This window comes from Anser brachyrhynchus (assembly GCF_964034855.1).
Source record: "Anser brachyrhynchus genome assembly, chromosome: 21".
Classification (NCBI taxonomy): Eukaryota; Metazoa; Chordata; class Aves; order Anseriformes; family Anatidae; genus Anser; species Anser brachyrhynchus.
The window spans coordinates 3,382,476-3,402,404 of NC_137714.1; the positions used below are offsets into that span (position 1 = coordinate 3,382,476).

Genomic DNA, 19,929 nt, shown 5'->3' on the forward strand with positions numbered 1-19,929 from the left:
AAGCCGCGTTCCTAGAAAATCTTTCATGTCTCAACTTCTCCAGCGTAACAGTGTACCCAGCTTTACTCCAAGCAGTCGGAAGTGACAGGTTTAACTTTCCAGAAAATGGGATTTCATCAACTCTAAGATAAATGGGAAACACAACCTACAGCAAAGGAAACTATTCTTGCTACGCTCCTTCGCAAGAACAATGATGCAAGTCTTGCTTTACATTCATAAGAAGCTCCTGCCCACAGCCAAAATAAAGGTATCGGAAATTTTGAAAGGCATGTCCATTGTGAGATTTCACTTAGAAAACAAACAAGTCTCGATGATGTCTAAGCACATCCCCAGATCGTGTTCAGAATAGCATTTTAACAAAATTTCGTGCACACTTTCTTTTCAGTGATGTTTTCATTCCATGCGAGCATGATCATTTGTCAAAATTATGACATTTCCAGAAAAAAAAAAAAGGAACAATCAGAGCATTCAATACTAATTACATAGTATTCAAATGCTACTCCCATTTGGACTCATTATTTTTTGTTTATTAGGTTTTCTAGATGCTTCTGTTAAGGTGCTTTTACCTCTGCTGCAATTGGTGGGATTTTTCAGCAGGGAGTGAGCACCTTGTAAGTTTTTTCATGTGGTAAAGCCTCATGGAAGAGTTTAAGTGCATTTTTTTTCTTTCAATAACCAGTGGTAAAATCATGTATCTCTAAACTTTCTAACTGAAGAAGGCACTGTCTTCTTTGTTTTGACTTTTCTGGCTTCTGTGATTTAGCTTTGAACCTTGACATCACCATCAACCCTCACATTTATGTCTAGATCACAAACACTGTGCTTGTAAACATTCACTGGTGGCATTTATTTTAGCAATCAGAAAGCACGAGAAAACCAAATATCCCTGGAGACAGGGATAACATATATTGCATTAACCTCTTTTCCTCGTTTTCATCTGTAGCCTTTGCAGCAAGATTGTTTGGCAAGGCAATGAAATTAAACTTTTATAAAGTACAAGAGGAGTAACTGTCACCAGTATGGAACTGGGGAAGCAGCACTTCGCAGGCGGTGCCTGGAAGGACTGGGATTTTCCACCAGTTGTGTTCCTGTGCCAAGCCCAAGCAAGGAGCTGGGATGGCAGCCAGGCACCCGGAGAGATGAGAGCACTGCAATGCCTCGGTGGCGTGTGAGGCAGGTAAACCCAGACCAGCAGCAGAGCAGGAGAGGAATGAAAACACTCTCCTCAGTAACACAGAGCATTAGGTAAACAGAAAAGGTTTTGATTGAAGTGTTGAAACCCCTGAAGTGACTCACAGACCTCATTTCATTCTCAAACACACCCGCGGTTCTTGGATTCCCGAGTCTTGGAGTAATGGTGGCATTTTGGCACCTAACTTGCTTTTGAGGACGGAGCTTAAATGCTCCTGAACCAGCAGCAATTCTGGGTGTCCAGCCCCTGATGGGTGGGAGACCTCAAAGTACATTAACTTGCTGCCTGGGCTGCAGCTGCAATCAGTGCTGATATATCCTAACAAAAATAGGTATCATCTGTAAAACCACCTGCGATCGTCAGCAGACATGCATGAGGACAGCGTTGTCCCAATATGCACTACCTGCTGCTATGGCCGAGCTACCCTCAAAAACCCTAAAACCGATCGGCACATCCTGCAGTCTCATTTTTTTGGAAGCCAAGCACCTATAGCACTGTCTGTCTTTCCCTGTGCAAGAACCCCTTTAGGTTGTCAGCAGAAACGACTTAAAGTTTCTGAGAGCCTTTCATCTTCCCAAGACCCCCCAAACGTGCTGAAACAACAGGAACATTAGAAGTTGGTTCGCCCTGTTAATAACCCAGCCCGTCACTCCATGCTCTCCCCCGGCAGCTGCCTGAGGGAACGAGCATTTCCTTCTGTGCAGGCATTTTGATGGATGAAGAGAAAGTATTTCATTTTGGCACTTGATTGACAGAGAGTGTCCCTGTTAATTACGGCCAAAAAGACAGAGAGAGAGAGAGAAAGGAAAATGATAATACAGCTCCACGAACTAATTTTGGTGTCACAGTTAGCGGGTTCTTAGAAAATGCAGAGGCTGAGCTAAGATCGCACAGTGCGAGGGGTTTATTTACTCTCTTTCTTATAAAGCCAGGGTAAGATCAGCATCAAGGCTGCCGGAGTTCAATATTAATATCAAACCTTGTATGCTCAGACTTGTACAAATATGAAACAACTTCCCAAATATTTCCAGCTGTGTAGTAGCCACCTCTACTCCCACCAGCAGAACTCCAAGGTGGACTTCACCCCTACCTATACCAGCGTAACGCAGAATGATGCACCTCCGTCTCCCCTTGCATTTCTCCTTCTCAACATCTTGCAACCATTTCAAGTACAAGGCTGACGGGGGCTGAGCTGGCGATGCCTGTGACAAAGCTCTGTGCAGACACCTAAGCTGGCAGCTTGGGGAAGGGAAGAGCACTGAGAAAACCTTGGCACAAAAAGGACCCCTGATCTTTTAAACCTTATCCTCTTCTCCTGCTTTCAGGGTCAAGAGCTTCACTTCCATCGTACGAGGAGCGGCTGAGGTCACTGGGCCTGTTCAGCCTGGAAAGGAGGAGGCTGAGGGGAGGCCTCATGGTGGCCTACAGCTTCCTCATGAGTGGGAGCGGAGGGGCCGGCGCCAATCTCTTCTCTCTGGTGACCGGCGATAGGACCCGAGGGAATGGTGTCAAGCTGTGACAGGGGAGGTTCAGGCTGGATATCAGGAAGAGGTTCTTCACCAAAAGGGTGGTCACACACTGAAACAGGCTCCCCAGGGACACAGTCACAGCACCGAGCCTGTCAGAGTTTAAGAAGCGTTTGGACTGTGCTCTCAGTCATATGGTCTGAATTTTTGGGTAGACCTGTGTGGGGCCAGGAGTTGGACTCGATGATCCTTGTGGGTCCCTTCCAGCTCGGGATACTCTATAATTCTACGATTCATCCATACACCTGAAATCACAGACAGAAAGGAAGAGCCAGAGAAACTGCGCTGCTCGTCCTGTGTCAAACAGAACACCCAGAACAGACTTGGACAAAAAACATTCCTTAACGTGAAGTCACCTGAGGTCTCTAAGGGTTCGCTGGTCATTCACAGACTCCCTATGTGCAAACATCAGACCAAGGGATGACCTGCTCCACCAGGACACAGCCGTCTCTGCACTAGTGGCTTGAGGGAAGCCCTGCAGCAGGGACCTCGGGTTTCACGCACCCCATTAGACAGAAAACAGCCCCAAGCTGCTTTTCTGCCTCCTCGCAGAGGCAGCGTTCTCTCACCTGAACGGCTGCCTCTGCATCTTTTTCCAGTTTTGCCATGGCAACATGAAAACGACAGAGTACCAGTGTAAAATGGATGGGTTGTGTTTTTAAATCATCCTTCTGTCTCTAGCCAGGTTATGACATCTCCTAGCTACAAGACGTGCAAGACCAGCAATAGGCTTGCTGCAGAAAGCTGCAAGCGAAGTACACCCTCCTCTGGACAAACGAGAGGCTGGACCAGGAGCATTGTCATTGGGGAAGCAGTCGCAAAACTGCAAAAGGACGTTAGAGAGGCAAGCCACAGTTTCTTAGCAACAGCATCATACGTGGGTCCATTAACTCCAAATTCCTACACGAGTAAATCCTGAGCTAGGGAAAAGTCATCAGGAGTTTATTGATAGCATGAGCTAAAGCGTGTATTTTGTTCAGCCTGGTAATGGGGAAAAATAAAAGGGAGTCGTTGAAAAGCAAAGCCCACAAATGACTCGTGGTTTTGGTGTAGACCCTTCAGGTATCTTAAAGGTGTTAAGATATCTGGCTGGCAGCTAAGATCTATGATGTTACAATATGCAGCTTGCTTGTAGTTAGGTTATCGTGAGCAGCCATGGTGCTTCTCTACCAAAGCTTCTGCTGCAGAAATTGCTCTTGCAGTTCTGCAAGAGGATCGCTATCGCCAAGAATGCAACAGAAAAGAAGCTCATAAAGCACATCAAAGACAGAGCGAACTAGAGAGCGAGAATAATTTCACATAGAGCAGTCTGATTCTCCCCTCGCAAAGTGCTTTGTATTTGTGGGACTCGTTGGAGTCATGCTGTTGGCGTTACTGATTTATTGCATGACACAGCAGACCAAACAACAGTGGGGGGGGAGAGAGAGGCCAGACAAGGTGGCCAGGAGGCTCCTCCTTAACAACCTTTTGCAGTATTTTTAGTCTGACTGTAGCTGACAGCAGCTGTGACTTTATTTCACCGCCAAGTAGCTCTTTATTTTCGCAGAGCCCATCTTTTGGAAACATGCAACAGTCTGGACTGCTTGCTTTTTTTTTGGAAAGCTAGCTCTTAAACGTAGCCCAGCACAGACTGAGAACATCACAGTAAGAATTAAAGTGTGTATTTTAAACACATTTCAAAGATGATTTTAAGACACTCTCAGAGGGTACGAGACAGATGCTGTTTCAAGCATCACAACATTTGAATGCGTGGAGCTGGCCATACTGCGCTTACACACGGAGCATGAAAACATACAGGTTATCTGTACACCGTATTTCAAAACATTACATTTTCGTGGTCTATTCAGACTACACCTACTCTTCATGCTTCTCATTAAAAGGGACCTTTTTCTGATGATCATTAAGTAATCATCAGAGGTTATGAAGTTAACTCGAGAAAAAGGGCTGAGAAGCACATTTACAGGCCGTATCAATGCACTGGAAAGTCTCCTCGCTTGAAAGGTCAGCTTGCTTCAGATTGTCCATTTGCATAAGTGCTCAGTGCTCAGCTAGGGCTCTTTCTCTGCTACAAACAGGAAACCTGTATCCCATACTATTCTCATAGACAAAGTTACCCACAGACACTGCTTTACAGCGAGACAAACAAAAACACCCTGTACGTTTATAAGTCCACGGTGGTTTTGACTCATTTTACTGTATTAATATCTCTAGAAGAAAATAACTTAAAATTACACTTTAAAAAAAAAACACGCTTCCATTGGTATTCTGACAAGAATAAAGGCTAGATTAGAATCTGGGAAATAATGCACAGAAGAGCAGTAGCTGTGGTCAAGAAGTAATTTGCTTATACAATCTCCGGCACCATCTGTCTAACACATATTCAGGTGCCAATTACAGCACAAGGGTCCGCTGAATTCACCTAATAAGTTCTTCGGCTGTAGATCAAATCCTTTCAACCCCTTTGTGATATGCATGAGGAGCCAAAATGATAAACCCTTTAATAATGCTGGCAGATAGCACGTAGTGAACTAGGAGCGAAGAGATACAGGTTTCTTTAATGAAAAGAACATGAGGTTTATCATGTTTTAGCTATTAAACTCAGATGAGATTAGGTTAATGAAAAGCAAAAACAGCCTCCCTCCCCTCAAAATTGCTCCTCAGCCTCAGAAATACTTATGGCGAGGACAGCATCAGGCACCTCCCACAGTTATCGCCCTTGGGGGACACATCACCACCACCAAAAAATAACATTTAGCACCTCTTTTCTGGCTTTTTCCACAGCCTCTTCTCGTTGCTCTTCCTAATGGCTCTTCTCGATATGTTACACAAACTAAAGGAGCAGCTACACACTTCCAGCCTTTTTTGCTACATCTTAAACCCTCAAATATCTTCTGCCCTGCAAAGAGCTTTCATTAGCGTGCATTTCCATACCTAGATGAAAGAAGAATGTGAGGCTAAAGTTTTCCCTGGAAAAGCAGGGGACCTCAAGCTGTTAATATGTCATTATGCTTCTGTTCATTAGCTTCTCTGAAAGCTGACAAATATGTTTTTAATGATTTTTTTTTTTTTTTTTTTACTTTAATGCACTTTAAAGTACTTTCCCCCTACTGCAGTGCTAATAAGGTGTAAAAGCCTTGTCCTGGAACTACGCACCATGTTGCAGCTCACACTCTGCTGCAATTTTAATGGGGAAATTTTCTTGCAACTGCAACAGCAAATTAAACAGAGCATTTACTGGCACACAGAGTCAACTCATTAACATACTGATACTTCCACAACCTATTTAGTCAAGATTCAATGGTTTAAAGAAAAAAAAAAAAACATATATAAGAGATTTTTAGTAATATCATAAGAATTCTGCTTGAACCCAGGTTGAATCTTTCACTCTTCCAACTCTGCTGGTAACAGCTGATATACAAATATGTAGATACATAAAGACACACATATCGGTTGCAGCACTATTCCCCATGTGGAACAGCATCCAGATTGAAGCAATTCTATTTAACATCTCTGCTGCATTTGTTTGCAAAAGACAAAGGATTAAGTAAAGAGCACTTCAAAGGTATTCACCGATACTGTGGTTCCCTCTCTAGTTCTCCAACAAATCAATGATCTTTGAATTGAAATAAATCTTTTTGGAAGGTTTAGACAGTTTTATAATTCAGAGCCAGATTCCAGCAGGAAAGACTTGCATCACTGCCACACAGTTTATGGAAGATAGATGTTAGCACAGTGTCAAATTTAATCACAAATGACACGGTGCCCTTATTTGATTCTACTTATCAAATTTATTTATCTCATATTGTTACTTTTTGCAAAATGCTGTAAGGTGAGAACATTTTTCAGTAACAACAGTAAGGGAAAAGTGTGATTAGCAAACAACTTTCCCCACCTCCAGACCATTTAAGCAATTGCTTATTTTAATTCCTCATAAGTACGGCATTTTAAAGCACAGTTGAGTGTTTTGCTGAAGTGGGTTCTGGATAGTGATAAATGATTCATTACTTGGACAATTATCCAAACTGGGTCGTAATCGACCATGCCATGCAAACTCAGAACATGAAGTGGGAAATCAGCATGTGACATAGCCAGCGATAAAGGGAACGAGACTGATTAGTGCAAATGCATCCAAGGGGCAAATGTGAAGTTATTCAGATCTTAATTTGTTCACAGCTCTTGCTGACCTCGTATGAGGTCTTAAAATGGTTTGAGAAAAATTAGTAAAAGCAAAGATTTGTGATCTCCATTTTGCAAAGCTTGTGTGTGCTCAACATATAGTGGACCAAGCAGTTTAGTTAAGCCAGAGAATATATCCTAAAACGTGGTGCAGTTCTGCTTCATTTGGGGAAGAAAACTGCAGGTAGGTTGGAACAGGGGCATTTGTACGAATAAAGCTTTTGATAATAAAAACAAATGCTCCTTAAGATACCCAAAACTTTGAAAACAAAAGGTAAGACTAAGAAACATAAATGTAGATGCTCCTTAAGCCAGTTATTTACAAAGTATGAATTGTTGTAAGAGACAGAAGACAACATTCAAATGAAGTCATTCATGAAAAAATGACCAATGCTTTTACGCAACGTGTGGTATGGACCATATCGCTTCTTCCTTTAAAGCGCACAGTTTTGGCCACCCATAGATAGACAGACCTCTGCTTCTACACTGCAATCTCCCAGCTTATCGGCCAACCCTACTCTTGGCCTTCAGCAAAGGGAGACCACAAAAGCACGTGCACATCCACTCCCTGCTCAGTTCCCAGGGCTTTGAATGAGTAACAAAGAGGACAAACATCATCCCATCTGCACGGCTTAGCTACGACTTGTGGGTTTGACATCTGCCTGGCGGGTGAGGGGCTTTTTTCGGCTTTATGCAAAGCGCAGATGTGCATTGATGGAAAGCAAGGTTTGGAAGAGCTTTACAACAGCCCTGAGCATACGAAGGAGGAGGATGTTGTCACAATAACCTTAAGAAATAAAACAGAAGCAGCTCCAGAAAGAAACCCTTTCATCCCTGCCCTCCCCTAATCACATGCAAAGATGACACAGACTTTCAGAGGGACGAATTAATTACACAGTTAACCCAGCTCCATTTAACATGGCCATTGCCTTCTGTCGATAAGGAGCTAACAATGAGATTTCTCCTTTCTTGAGAAAGCCTCCAGCCTGTTTTCCTTCAGTTACTCCTACATAGTGCTTTTCCTGTAACACGAATAACTGACTTTCTTTTTCTTTGATAGGGTAATATAATAAACATGAGATGAAAAGGGAAGAGGGGCACACTTTTGGCTGGAAATCTGAGACTGTGGCTTCTTTCTGCTTCCAATCACATCTTCTGAGTTGCCTCAAATGAGGAAAAAAATGAAAACAGAAGAAGTTGCAAATTCATAAAAAGCACTACAATGGACTTAGCCAAAATCAGATTGCTTTTATTTGAAGTATAACTTATTTCTGGTACTTTTCAGTAAATTGGTTTCATTGTATATCTGTCAGTTCTCGTATGGCTTAATTAAATACTGTCACTGCCAAGCAGTGCTGTGATGGGAAATAAAACACAACAGGCAAAGTTCTCCTCTTGGTTAAACTGGTGGAAACGTGGAGTAACTTCACACAAGCCAGCACACTCCTGCTTGCACTCAGCTGCCAAAGGCAAGGCCTGGAGTTGTCACATGCAGGAACTGCATCCTAGAAAACATCACTGAATTACCAACATATAAAAACTCGCAAAAGAAGCACGGTCGCAAGGAAATACATAACCAGCCCTTGCACCAGTCATTCTTTCTCTACTGAGTTTCAAGTTGCAAGCCCCTTTTCAAGGTAACATTCCCAAACCTGCTCAAAGCTCAGCAACCATCTTCCTCTAACTTCAGCGTGCTCGGAAGAGGGCTCTAAACATTCGGAAAATGTGAGTATGTGCTGATAACTAGGAGCACAGTGAATTCATGCATCATTATTACGTTTGTTACAGGACTATAAATACACATGCAGTTTTACAAGCATTCTGCTCTGTCTACAAATGGAAGCGAGTGCGCTGATGCTTACAACCCATCCTCCAGTTGGCATTTCTCAATCAGTGGGTTTATGATTTTCCAGCAGGGATGCAAGGTATGGAAAATTATATGACAATTTCAGGCATATCAAACCAACTCCCACATCTTTCAAGGTCAAACGTTGTTTCAGCAGCTCAAATAGCATATAAACATAAAACTGCCTTATCATTAATGCATTTTATGCATAAGAAATTAAAGAGAATTAGAGGCACTTTCATTTTAAATAAGGGACTACCAACCTGAAAACAAATTGAGAATTTCATCTCTGAATTAACGTTTGGATAGGCCAATGGGTGACCTCTTCATCTGCCAAGTTCCAAACACAGGATGCCAAAGGAGACAATGAAACACACACACGCGTGCATATGACTTACTCATGCAAGACTCATGAAGGAAGAGGACACCTTTCTGTACCTTATACTTTGATCATTAAGTTTCAACAAGAACAAATGAGTGCAAGTGGAATCAAGCACTGGGTTGTGACCAGAAGGCAAGACACAATTTTGCATCCCTAAAGAAGAAAAGTAGGGAGGACCCATTTTGATTGGAGATCATAGAATCACAGAATCATTAAGGTTGGAAAAGACCTCCAAGATCATCTGGTCCAACCACCCCCTACCACCAATATCACCCACTCAACCCTGTCCCTAAGCACCACGTCCAACCTTTCCTTAAACACCCCCAGGGACGGTGACTCCACCACCTCCTTAGGCAACCCATTTCTGTGCCTGACTGCTCTTTCTGAGAAGAAATGTCTCCTCATTTCTAAACCTCCCCTGGTGCAACTTGAGGCCATTCCCTCTAGTCCTATCACTAGTTATCTACGAGAAGAGGCTGACCAGCAGCTCCCCACACCTTCCTTTCAGGTAGTTGCAGAGAGCAATGAGTCTCCCCTGAGCCTCCTCTTCTCCAGACCAAACGACCCCAGTTCCCTCAGCTGCTCCTCACAGGACTTGTGTGGTGTCCCACCCAGGGCAGATCAGCCCTGGCCACACACTGCTCCAAGGATCCAGATCACCCTTTCTGTGCAACACTCCTGCAATATACAGCTAGCCCTGTGCTAGTACTCAGCACCTGGATGCAGACAAATCTTTACATCCATAGCCTACCGACGTCCTTGCTATGCTTTACTCTAAAAGCTGACCTGGAAAGGATGACAAAGAAAAGCTACAGGCTTCCTCGATTCACCCTTCTGTGCAGCACAGCCTCCCAGTCCTGCAACAAGGAGGTTGCTGGATAACGGTACAGCCCAAAATTACCAACCCTAGAGGTGGTCACCCCCCAACAGTAGTAGACCCAACTGTGCTTCTGGTTTCCAAACAAGAGGGCAAGGTTTCAACGAGACATCCAGCTGGGGAGAGGGGGCCGTGGAGTTTATCTGGTGGTCCCTGCCTCCAGCTGAGTTCAGGACTCATGAGAGGACACGTGCTGAGACCTGCCTACATACCAGACCCAACAGTGAAAGGACATCACCCTGTACACAACCTTTATAGGTCATTAACATATCCCCCCATCCAATAAAGGATTGAGATTCTCCATATTCCTTCTTTTCTTGTTTATGCACTTATAAAAACATTTTTTATTGTCCTTAATGCCCAGGATGCTTTGGCCTTTGGAAGGGAACAGTCTCTTCCATCTCGCTGCTACTCACAAAGAACTGGTTTACTGGAAGGTAAGATGCACTGACAGTCACAGGGAACATCACTGCTTTCTTTCTCTTTTGCTGGGTTTGTTGTTGGGTTTTGTTGGTTTGCTTTTTTCCTTCTCATTGATTTATCCCCTTGTGTGCACTTGACCCCTCAGAATAAAAGAAACAAAACCATCCGATTCTCAAGAATACTTCAGGCACAGAGAAAACACCAGAGCTCAGAAGAGACAGTGAAATGGCAGGAAACCACACAGAGGTGGTCGGATTCTTGAAGAAGCAGCCAGCTTGGCAGCAATTTATGGATGGAGCCAAAGAACAAAGCAAGGCCAGGTTCCCACCCGCATGAACCATCCAGCAGCTGCCCTGAGTCCCCATGGTTAGGAAGGGATTGAGCTGAGCACCACCCCTCTTCTGTGTTGTCCTAACAGCTGCTTGGGCAGCGTATGCTAAAGATACAAGTAAAGAGCAATAGGAGAAAAATTAAAGTTTAGGGAAACTTTGTGCTGCTTCTTTTCAACATTCTTATGGTTTTTTTAATGGAAATTGTTACTCTGGCCCACCCATTTCTGTTCAAATGGGTGGGACTTTTTTTTTGACTGAGTTACTTGACTACACAGATTTTCTAGCACCCAATCACATCACTGAGCTAGTATTTTCCTTGCAAAATTTAGTGAGCTAGCTCTGAGCTTTGCCTCGAGTTACGCTTTCTGCTAATTTCTCTCACTAACGTTTCTGCTAACTGCATTTTCTCAGCTGTATGCCATAAACTGCGTTCATTAAATAGGAGCAAGCAAGAAACCCACTTGAAGCTCCTTAAAACCTCCTCTAAAAGCGAGAGCGAGCAGGCAAAATGAACCTCATTTCTTTTATTTTGCAAACAACATACCAAAGGGCTGACACCTTTTAATAGCTTCAGCCTGACCTCCCTCGCTTCCCTCTAGGAGTGACTTCAGCGTTCAGCTACGGCGGGGGCTGCGCTGCAGTGCGCAGAGCACGAAGCATTAAAATGCAATATTCCACAGGCTGTGATTTATGGTCCGTCACTTCGAGCAAAGCATCACGCATCTTAATTGCCTGCTCCTTTCCAACTATTCGGTTTGGTTGGGTAACTGGAAATTTTTCACCCACCGTGAATTTTCATGGCACCACGGGTCTTGGAAAAGCACAAGGAGGAGTCAGGTACGCAGCTCTCACTGACCATTTGGGTTTTGCCTCTTGAGCAGTCTCTATGTGCAACCCATGAAAATGGATCATAGGGAATAATTACACATTTTTATTTGTCTGCTTTACCAGTTTTGGGGGGGTCCCTGGTGAGATCAGATCTCCAAGTCCATAGAAGATGACAGCTTTGCAGCCAGCCCCGGGGACCTAACAGTCAGCAGCTCTCTGAAGTCTTCGTGTTCAGAGGTTTTTAGCTAATTATGAGAATCCATAAAAACCCACTGAAAAGTCAAGCAGCTTCAAATTTTGATTTGGCTTACATCTGACATGCAACATGCCAATTTCAAGTCATCAGAGCCTACAACATACACACACTGGTAGCATCCTACTTGGAGAAACTTTAATTTCCTTCAGCTGCATAGATTTTCAGTTAAAAACTATAGATTTGAAACTGCAAACACTCTACAGATCAAAGAGACTCATGTCCAACATCAGTGGAAAGCAATTAATTGCACATATAGTCAGTCATAGAGCTGTTATTTACAGATTTGTATCAAAAAAAATAATAATCTGGCCCATCCAGTGGGCCAGAAATTTGGTCAGTTCTGTTTTCTGTGACCTCTTCAGCTCCCCTCCATCTCGAGACACTTTATTGTCTGCAGAATTCTTCCACACCTACATAATTACAGCCGTATATCACTAATCTGCCTGGTAGGACAGCAATCTCAAGACAGTGAACCACACTCCGCTGAGACGGCCTGTTCTCCAGGAAGGAAAGACTTTAACAAGTTGGCAAAACACCGGAAAAGAGGATTTGCTGCAGTGGGTCAGGCAATCGCCTCATCACTGACACTTGTGCACCTGCCTTAGTGCCAAAGATTGTCAATTTTTTATTTTACATTTTGCAGGATTGAGCTGAAGTGCAGAAGGTGTTTCCAAATGCCCATCCTGCCTCTGGCGTGCCATTGGCACATTGATTTCTCCAGAGCCACGCTTCCCTGCCTTGCCCAATGCATCCACACAATCCAAGTATTTCTTTTGTATTGATTTAGTCTCACTGTTAGATTTCTTTGTTTGTTTAATCCTTACAATATTGGTATTTTTCAGGCTGGCAGCCAAGTCGATCCTTTGGAGACATATGAAGTACATATTAAGAGTCTCATTGCCCAATAAATTAAGGGCACAAATTATACAGCCACGGCTGATGAGCAGCTCATTACAAATGGCACGTTTTGGCATCACAGGGCTCTGCAAAAGAGACTTCTATTCCTGTATTCTTGCGTGGAATACAAAATTCCAATCAGCAGAACCACAGAGGGGGATTACATTACCCTGGATTTGAATTCAACTGCGTTTTTAATTCTATTAAAACTCCGAGTTTCCACAATAAAATAATTGTATGCATTTGATTAGGATCTTAATTACATGTCTGCATATTAGTATATCTGTTTAAAAACCTAAATAAGTCTGCTATCCCTTGGAAGGGTTTGGAAAACAAGGTGGTGCTTAACACAGCAGTGCCTTTGTACAGAGCAGAAGTTTAAATACACAAAACACAAAAGTGAATAGTGGGATTCTGACACAAAGGCAACACTTTCTCAGCATCTCATCAGAGTCCCACTAAAAAAAAAAAGTTCACTGATACAAGCCAAAATTACACTTGACCTCTGAGGTTTACTGCTGGTCAGTTTAATTAGCCCATTGAAATTAAATACTAATATCAGTTTGAGTAAATTCACACTTTGCTGTGTCTAGAAGGCAGTGCAGAGATGGCGCATCTGAAAGCGTGTCGCAACGCCACACACAGTTCCTGACAATAAATAGCTTTTGACCTGGTAGCCTGATCCCTGCTATCACTTAGAGGCTGCTGTTAGCCTCGGAGGCTGTCTTGGGGCTCCTTAACAGGCAAATCCTTGACCCTGCAGTGCATCGCTCTTCACTGCAGTCAACGCACATGCTACTTCGTATGCAAACCTAACTGGAAACGAGGGATAAATTCACTCCTTTCCTCCACTGCTTTGATCCCACTTGAACACTGCAAGTTCAAAATTGCACTAAAAAGTTTTCTGGGACCTAAGTCCTGAGACACCAGGGAAGAATAACTAATACAAGAAATAGAAGAACACTTGCTCTGAGACCTGCGATACCAGAAACCTAGCACATGGCATCCCTGGATAAAGCCTCTTACAGCAGGTTTTTACTTGCTGAAGTCTGAAACAGGTGGCTGTAGGTGGTCTGCTCTCTCTTCTGTCCTTCAAACCCAAACACCCTGGGCAAATTTGAGAGTTTATGAAATCTCAGGAAGCAAGTCCACCACTAGCCAAAGTCTTATCTCCCCCAGACATTGGGAAAACCAGCAAAAATGCAGGTGAGGCACAGATCATTAACACTGTCCATCATATCCATAGGATCTCCTATAGCAAGAGTCGTATTCAGAAAATATTTAGCTTATGCATCATCAATTTAAGATGAAATACTGAGTAACTATAATGGAAACGCAAGCTGTGGAGCAGTCAGCATCCAGAACGGTAGATGAACACACAAAGCTTAGTCCCTAATTCTAGCAGATTTTCAGAAACGGCAGCCCACTAATTCAGTCTTTACTGTAGAAGACTTACGTCCACACCATCCCTATTGACTGACCGCTCCTGTTCTTCACTGACCTTCTCTGGCAAGCCCTAAACTTGCTTTATTTAAAACCATTCTGGTTTTAGAGAGAGAAAATCTAAATAAATGAACCTAAGGTTTTCAAAGCTTAGCAAAGGCTCAGGGTCACTCCCCGGTCTGTACAGGTACATCAGTCATCCAGTTTTAATAACTCAGATTCCACGGAGGACAGTGTATAAAGACAGAGAAACCCATCAGACATAAATCCTCATCAAGTTAACTGTCCTATTTTCTTTCTGCCAGACAGAGTTTTGCCCCAAGTGCAGAAGGCTTTGTTTATAGCACAACCTCAGCAAAGAGAATAGCTTCCTCCATCCCACTGCCCCTGCTACTTCTCCAGGCTCATAATTTTTAATCATCTCTCCTGTCAAACCAATGATCAGAAATGTATGGAAAGAGGTTCAAGGACAGGTAATTCACAGAGCCCAGCTCAAGTCTCCAGTACAAGAACTCAAATATGGGCTTAAAACAACAACAAAAAAATCTGCAGTTACATCTCAGAGACCAGAAAGCAGCAGGTGTTTCCCCTTATTATGTCCGAGAAAGGGTGATTTTGGGGTCTGGGCGTTAGAATTGGTGTGCAGAAATTTGGCCATAAGCCCTTCTTTTCCCCGTGACCCGAGAAGCATCAGGGAGCTGCCCCATGCCCTCCTGGCCAAGAAGCAGCACTGGGCAAGCGCTGGTGCTTATGCCATAGCTCCTACCTGCCCAGCTGTGCCCAACGTGCTCAGCAATCTGTGTGCTCCATTAAATACAGAAAATGGGCAGAAAACTGATCATCCCTCTTATTTCCAGAGCAGCCAGAAAAGACCCAAGGGCAAGCAGGACTCTGATGAGAGAACAACCTGGAGCACTCACACCAATTTTAAGAGGATTAATCGAAGCTCTCTCCTCCAAGGACTTCAACAGAAACTTCCCCAGGTTGGAGGGAAACAGTTTGAAAAGCAATTTAATTTCTTCCTTGGCATTTAGAAGTGATAAAAGCAGCACCAGGCATTTTGCAAAACCAACGGTCAGGTTCTGCAAGGATATTTCCCCCATTTAGAGCTTATTTGGGAGCAAGGCTCTGTCCCTCCAGCTCCCAGCCTGGGCCTTTCACTGCCACTCTCAAGTGCTGGAAGTGCAGTTGCCTGCACAAGCAATTCATGCCAAAGGCAAAAACAGCAAGAGATTTTGAAACTGGACATTTTCTGTACCAAGTAACTAGTCTGCAAAGGCTTGCTGAGACACTAATTCAAATGAGGCTGCTGCTTCTCACAAAGGAAACAGCAACTAATCTGGGTTTGGCTTCACTGAAGACATCCCAGTGACTCATTCCGAGGAGCCTTTAATGAAACATGGAGCCAAACCTGTCGTGATTTTAAAAGATTAATTTGCAGTATCATCTGTGTTGCCTGCTGCCAGACAAAATCCCATTAAAGCAGCATTCAAATGAACAGTTTTTATGGTTAGTCCAGGCACAGGATGGGTTTGAAACAGAGGGACAACTTGAAAACTGCGAAGTAGAAAAAGAAATAGGAAAACCTGCTGTGTTGTCCATTGGGCAGGCAGGTACCAGAAAGGAAGGAGACTTTTAATATGTATGTTCATTGACCCAGCAAGTGCTACATGTTCAGAAACATCTTCAGTCCAAAAAAGATAAAACCCACACAAGTATTTTAAAGGATTATAGCAAATAATATATATCACGAGAAAATATATCTTCTGTATCACAAAAAAACTTTTAATTCAAGTCTGCACAGGACTACTCACACCGCACACAAGCAGAAACCATTCCCCCCACCTGAACTAGCAGCAACAGATCCATCTGTAATATGCTTTTCCCAGGGCATTTTTAATAAAACCATCCCTACAGAATCTGGTCACAATGATTACAAAAAATATGCTCCCGAAACGAGAAGTGGGAGGGATAATGCAACAGTACTCATAGAGCTAATGAAAGCAGCAGGACAGACTTAATCTCTTAACACACAGATGTCTGATGGCTTTAACTGGCTAATTACAGCTACAATGAGCAATAGTTGAGAAGCTCTACGCTTGGCAGATGCATTTACTCGGCTATTACTATTAGATTTTAAATCTGTTTCATTCCACAGATGACTGTGATGTTTAAAAGAATTACGCATCCAGCTAATGGGGAGAGTACTGAAATTCATCCTTTAACAAGGACAGTTGCATCACCTAGTCGAGAATGAAGAAAATAGAAAACTTCTTACAGACTATGACACGGAACTCGCTCATTTGTTTCTGTGGCCCCTGATTGTACCGCTGTAGTTATTTGTGGGGACACGGCCCTGCTTTGCCATTTAAATAGAGGAGATGCTTCCTCTTCCACGGCGCTTCTTTTGCGAGGAAACAAAAGGGTGCAGGAGCCAAATGGCAAAAAAGAATATGAATGAGGGAGAACGAGCAGCTTGCTCAATAGCACGCAGGGAGTCCTTGGCAGAATGAGTTATGGAAAGTCAGCAAGAGGAAAACATCTGCCTTTATTGGAGGGCCGAGGAGGGGGGGGTGAACATGTCCTTGCAGACAGCTCTCTGTGTCTCAGCTGAGGTCTTCAACCCCAGGACAGTTCCTGCTCTTCCTGAGCTCAGACAGAAATACAAGCGTGCCGTTTGTTTAACCTCAGAGGTGCTTAGTCCAGCTTTGCTGCTGGGCAAGATTTTCCAAGGCCCTGTGAATATGCTTAGCTCTGCTCCATGTGAAGAGCTAAGCCAGCGCTGCTCCCTCCCCAAAATACTGCCCGAGGCGAGGCTGTGTCCTCCATCCCCTGCTCCGGGGCAGTCACCCAGCAGAGACATGCAGGGGTTTTTGTTCGCCCCACGTCAGGGAAGTTGAAAGATGGCTGCATTGTCATTTTGAAATTATGTTTCTCAAAGAGTTTCCTGGAACAAATAGCTAAGATCTCCTTGGTATTCGTAAATGCAGTCAATTGCTGGAGAAAATTTTAGGATTTCAGAAGGACAGCTGCAGAAGGGGTTACCTTCACACGTGCTAGGCAACTTGGGTCGGGTAGGACTATGTTCTCTCAACCCCTCTATTACTAGCAGCAAACAACAGAGTCATCCAGAGGGCAATTTGGAGCAAAACTCAACCTATCCCAAAACTGCCCCTTGCTTGGGAGGAGCAAAGAGCTTCACCAGAGCAGCCAGCTTCTGTGGACATCCACTGTGGCCACCTGCCTTCTAGAAGCATCCCAAGGAGCACACCAAGACCCCAAACCACTGCTCCTTCCCCTCTTTCAGAAAACCTGCCCACTGGATTTTGTCCCTGCACTGTGGCTGGCCTCAAAGCTGACACGGGTTTGCATCGGGCCCTGCGCAGCACCCGACCGCCTGGCACCTCGATGCTGCAGCCAAGCAAATACCGCAAACCTATTCCTGTGATACAGGAGACAGGGACCTCAAATTAAAATTTATTATACGCCAACAGAAGTCTGTTGTCAGGAAAAACATTTGCAAGCATCTGGATGCTAAAACAAGCACCAGAGAAAATTCATTAAAATAGAAATTGGAGTTAATTAATGAACTGATGGACTCCTCTGTTCCCTTTGCTTTAAAGCCATCCACATCCTTCGCTTGGTCTACTGCCTAGCTTTACTCAGTTCCAGTTAGTATATCAAAGTGATGTATTCTGCTTACAAATTCAAGGCAAAGCACATTTATCTATTACAGAAGGAGAATGGATTTACATTTAAATGGGTGTTCTTCATGGATCTAATAACTCAGTTCAGTAATCAAAGCAGCACAATCTGAGCAGGAGCATCTTTGTGGTTGGCATTAATGCAACCCCCAAGACTCAGTCCACACATTTCTCCCAATTTATTTCATGGGTGATGAGGAACAACACGGGATTGTTGTCATTCTCCGGCTACAACCAGCCAGCAAGGTTAACCAGCAATTAAAAGACTGCTTCTTCAGGCTTAGGTTTCAGTTAAAAATTCAGACTCAACAGGAGAGCAAGAAATCACCATGGTGCATGGAATTTCATTCCTTTAGAAGAGTAAATAAACAAATAATGCTTCAAAAGTGCCAAGGGAAGTTTGGCAACCAAAGTGCTACCCCTCTAAGAGCAGCAAGACATCGGAGGTTCACTGTGTTCAGTGAAAAACTGCTAGGATTGCATTAGTCTGAACCAAGCAAAACAATTTGCAAAGTGAAACACGCTTGGAATAGGAATCGCCAGAGAGGCAATAAAATTCAAAACTATGCTAATCAACTTTTTTATTCCTTTTTATTGGGCTACAGTTGATTTTTATCTAAACATATGCAGAAAAATGTGTGCGCATACATTAAAAACAAGTAACTATAGCTTAATTCCAAAACACTAGTAAACCCTCCTAGTGAATGGTTTTCAAAGTGTAGAATTTGTTGTTAAATTTTGTTTTATAGTGATCTCTATAGCAACTCTACTGCGTGAGTGGCAAAAACCTATCGAAAGCAAACTCAAAAATGAGTAATATGCAAGAAAAGGCATCTGTTTCAGACAACAGCAAAGCAAGTTCACGTGCAGTAGGTGGTTGCAGAAGAGATCAAAACAATTCTTTTCTCTCGGCTGTGTGCAAGAGGCCCCTGTTGCTGCAGAAGCCGTGTCACTGCAGGTGCACGGCAACCTTCCTAACTGCCTTAAGAGCTACTTTGCAACACGCAGCAGAGCAAACCATAAACCTGGCACGTTCCAAGTCACACCACAGCTCCTGTTGTTCTGGGGAGGAAATCCCCGAGGACGAGGAGAGAAGTCACCTCACAGGGAGGGCAGCAGTTTTCTCTCGCTCAGTTCTCTCCCACAAAAGTTTACAAACTCAAGCTTGTGTGCTCCCCTCTCTATAAAAATCAGTACTCTCTCCCATTCCGCTCTCTGTAGTATTGGTACCCAATGAAATCCCGGAGAAGACAAAGAAAATTCCATTTTCCCTCACTTGTTAATTACCAGCCTGCTTTTCACTGCAGCAAGAAGTTAGAGCAGCAGAAGAGGTCTAAGAAAGCATGCAAATAGGGAGAGTTTGTAACTCAGCACATACCTACTGCTGTTTTACTGCAGGGACTATGAAGTTTCCCACCATGCAGAAAGCATATGGTCTAAATAAGGCTAATAAAGATACATAAGTGTTTCTGTTGCCTTCCTTGTAAATAAGATTTCCCTGTGGGCTACTAATTTATCAGCCAGTTTCTCTACAGCTTGTGACTGCAGATCAGAAATCTCTGTATAAAATGTTTAAATCTGCTACATGCATTCACCACCTTCTCCTCTTTTTCTTGCTTTAGGCTAATGCTGGACATGTACACCCAGAACAGGTATTCTGGTCTAAGAACTCTGAATTTTAGAAGAAAGCCCAGCACTGCATCGTGCAAATCTACGCAATGGATTAATTTGCTGCTGAGCTCCCAGAAAGCGTAGGTTTAGAAGCACCCTTGGATAATCCTATTCACAGACTTTTTAAAATGACCAGGTACAAGTGTTTTCTGATGTCCCCACTGCTGGCTGAACGTGTGTGACCAAATGGCAGGAACTGGACACAGCAGTCCTATACATTTGCCTCTAACAAAGGATGCTCTGCACTATGCATCGATTCATCTCCACCATTCCTTGCATTAAAGCATAACAGCGATACTGGGAGGAACCCAAACCTCCCACAACAGAAGAGCAGAAAGGAGAGTGCACTGGTGCCAGTGCTGGAGGAAATGCCTGC

General features: G+C 43.6%; 1 protein-coding gene across 1 annotated transcript in view; it reads right to left on the bottom strand.

Annotated features, from left to right (window-relative positions):
• The window catches only part of KAZN (kazrin, periplakin interacting protein), a 185,230-nt gene that overhangs the window by 142,591 nt on the left and 22,710 nt on the right, over positions 1 to 19,929 (bottom strand). The window lies entirely within an intron of this gene.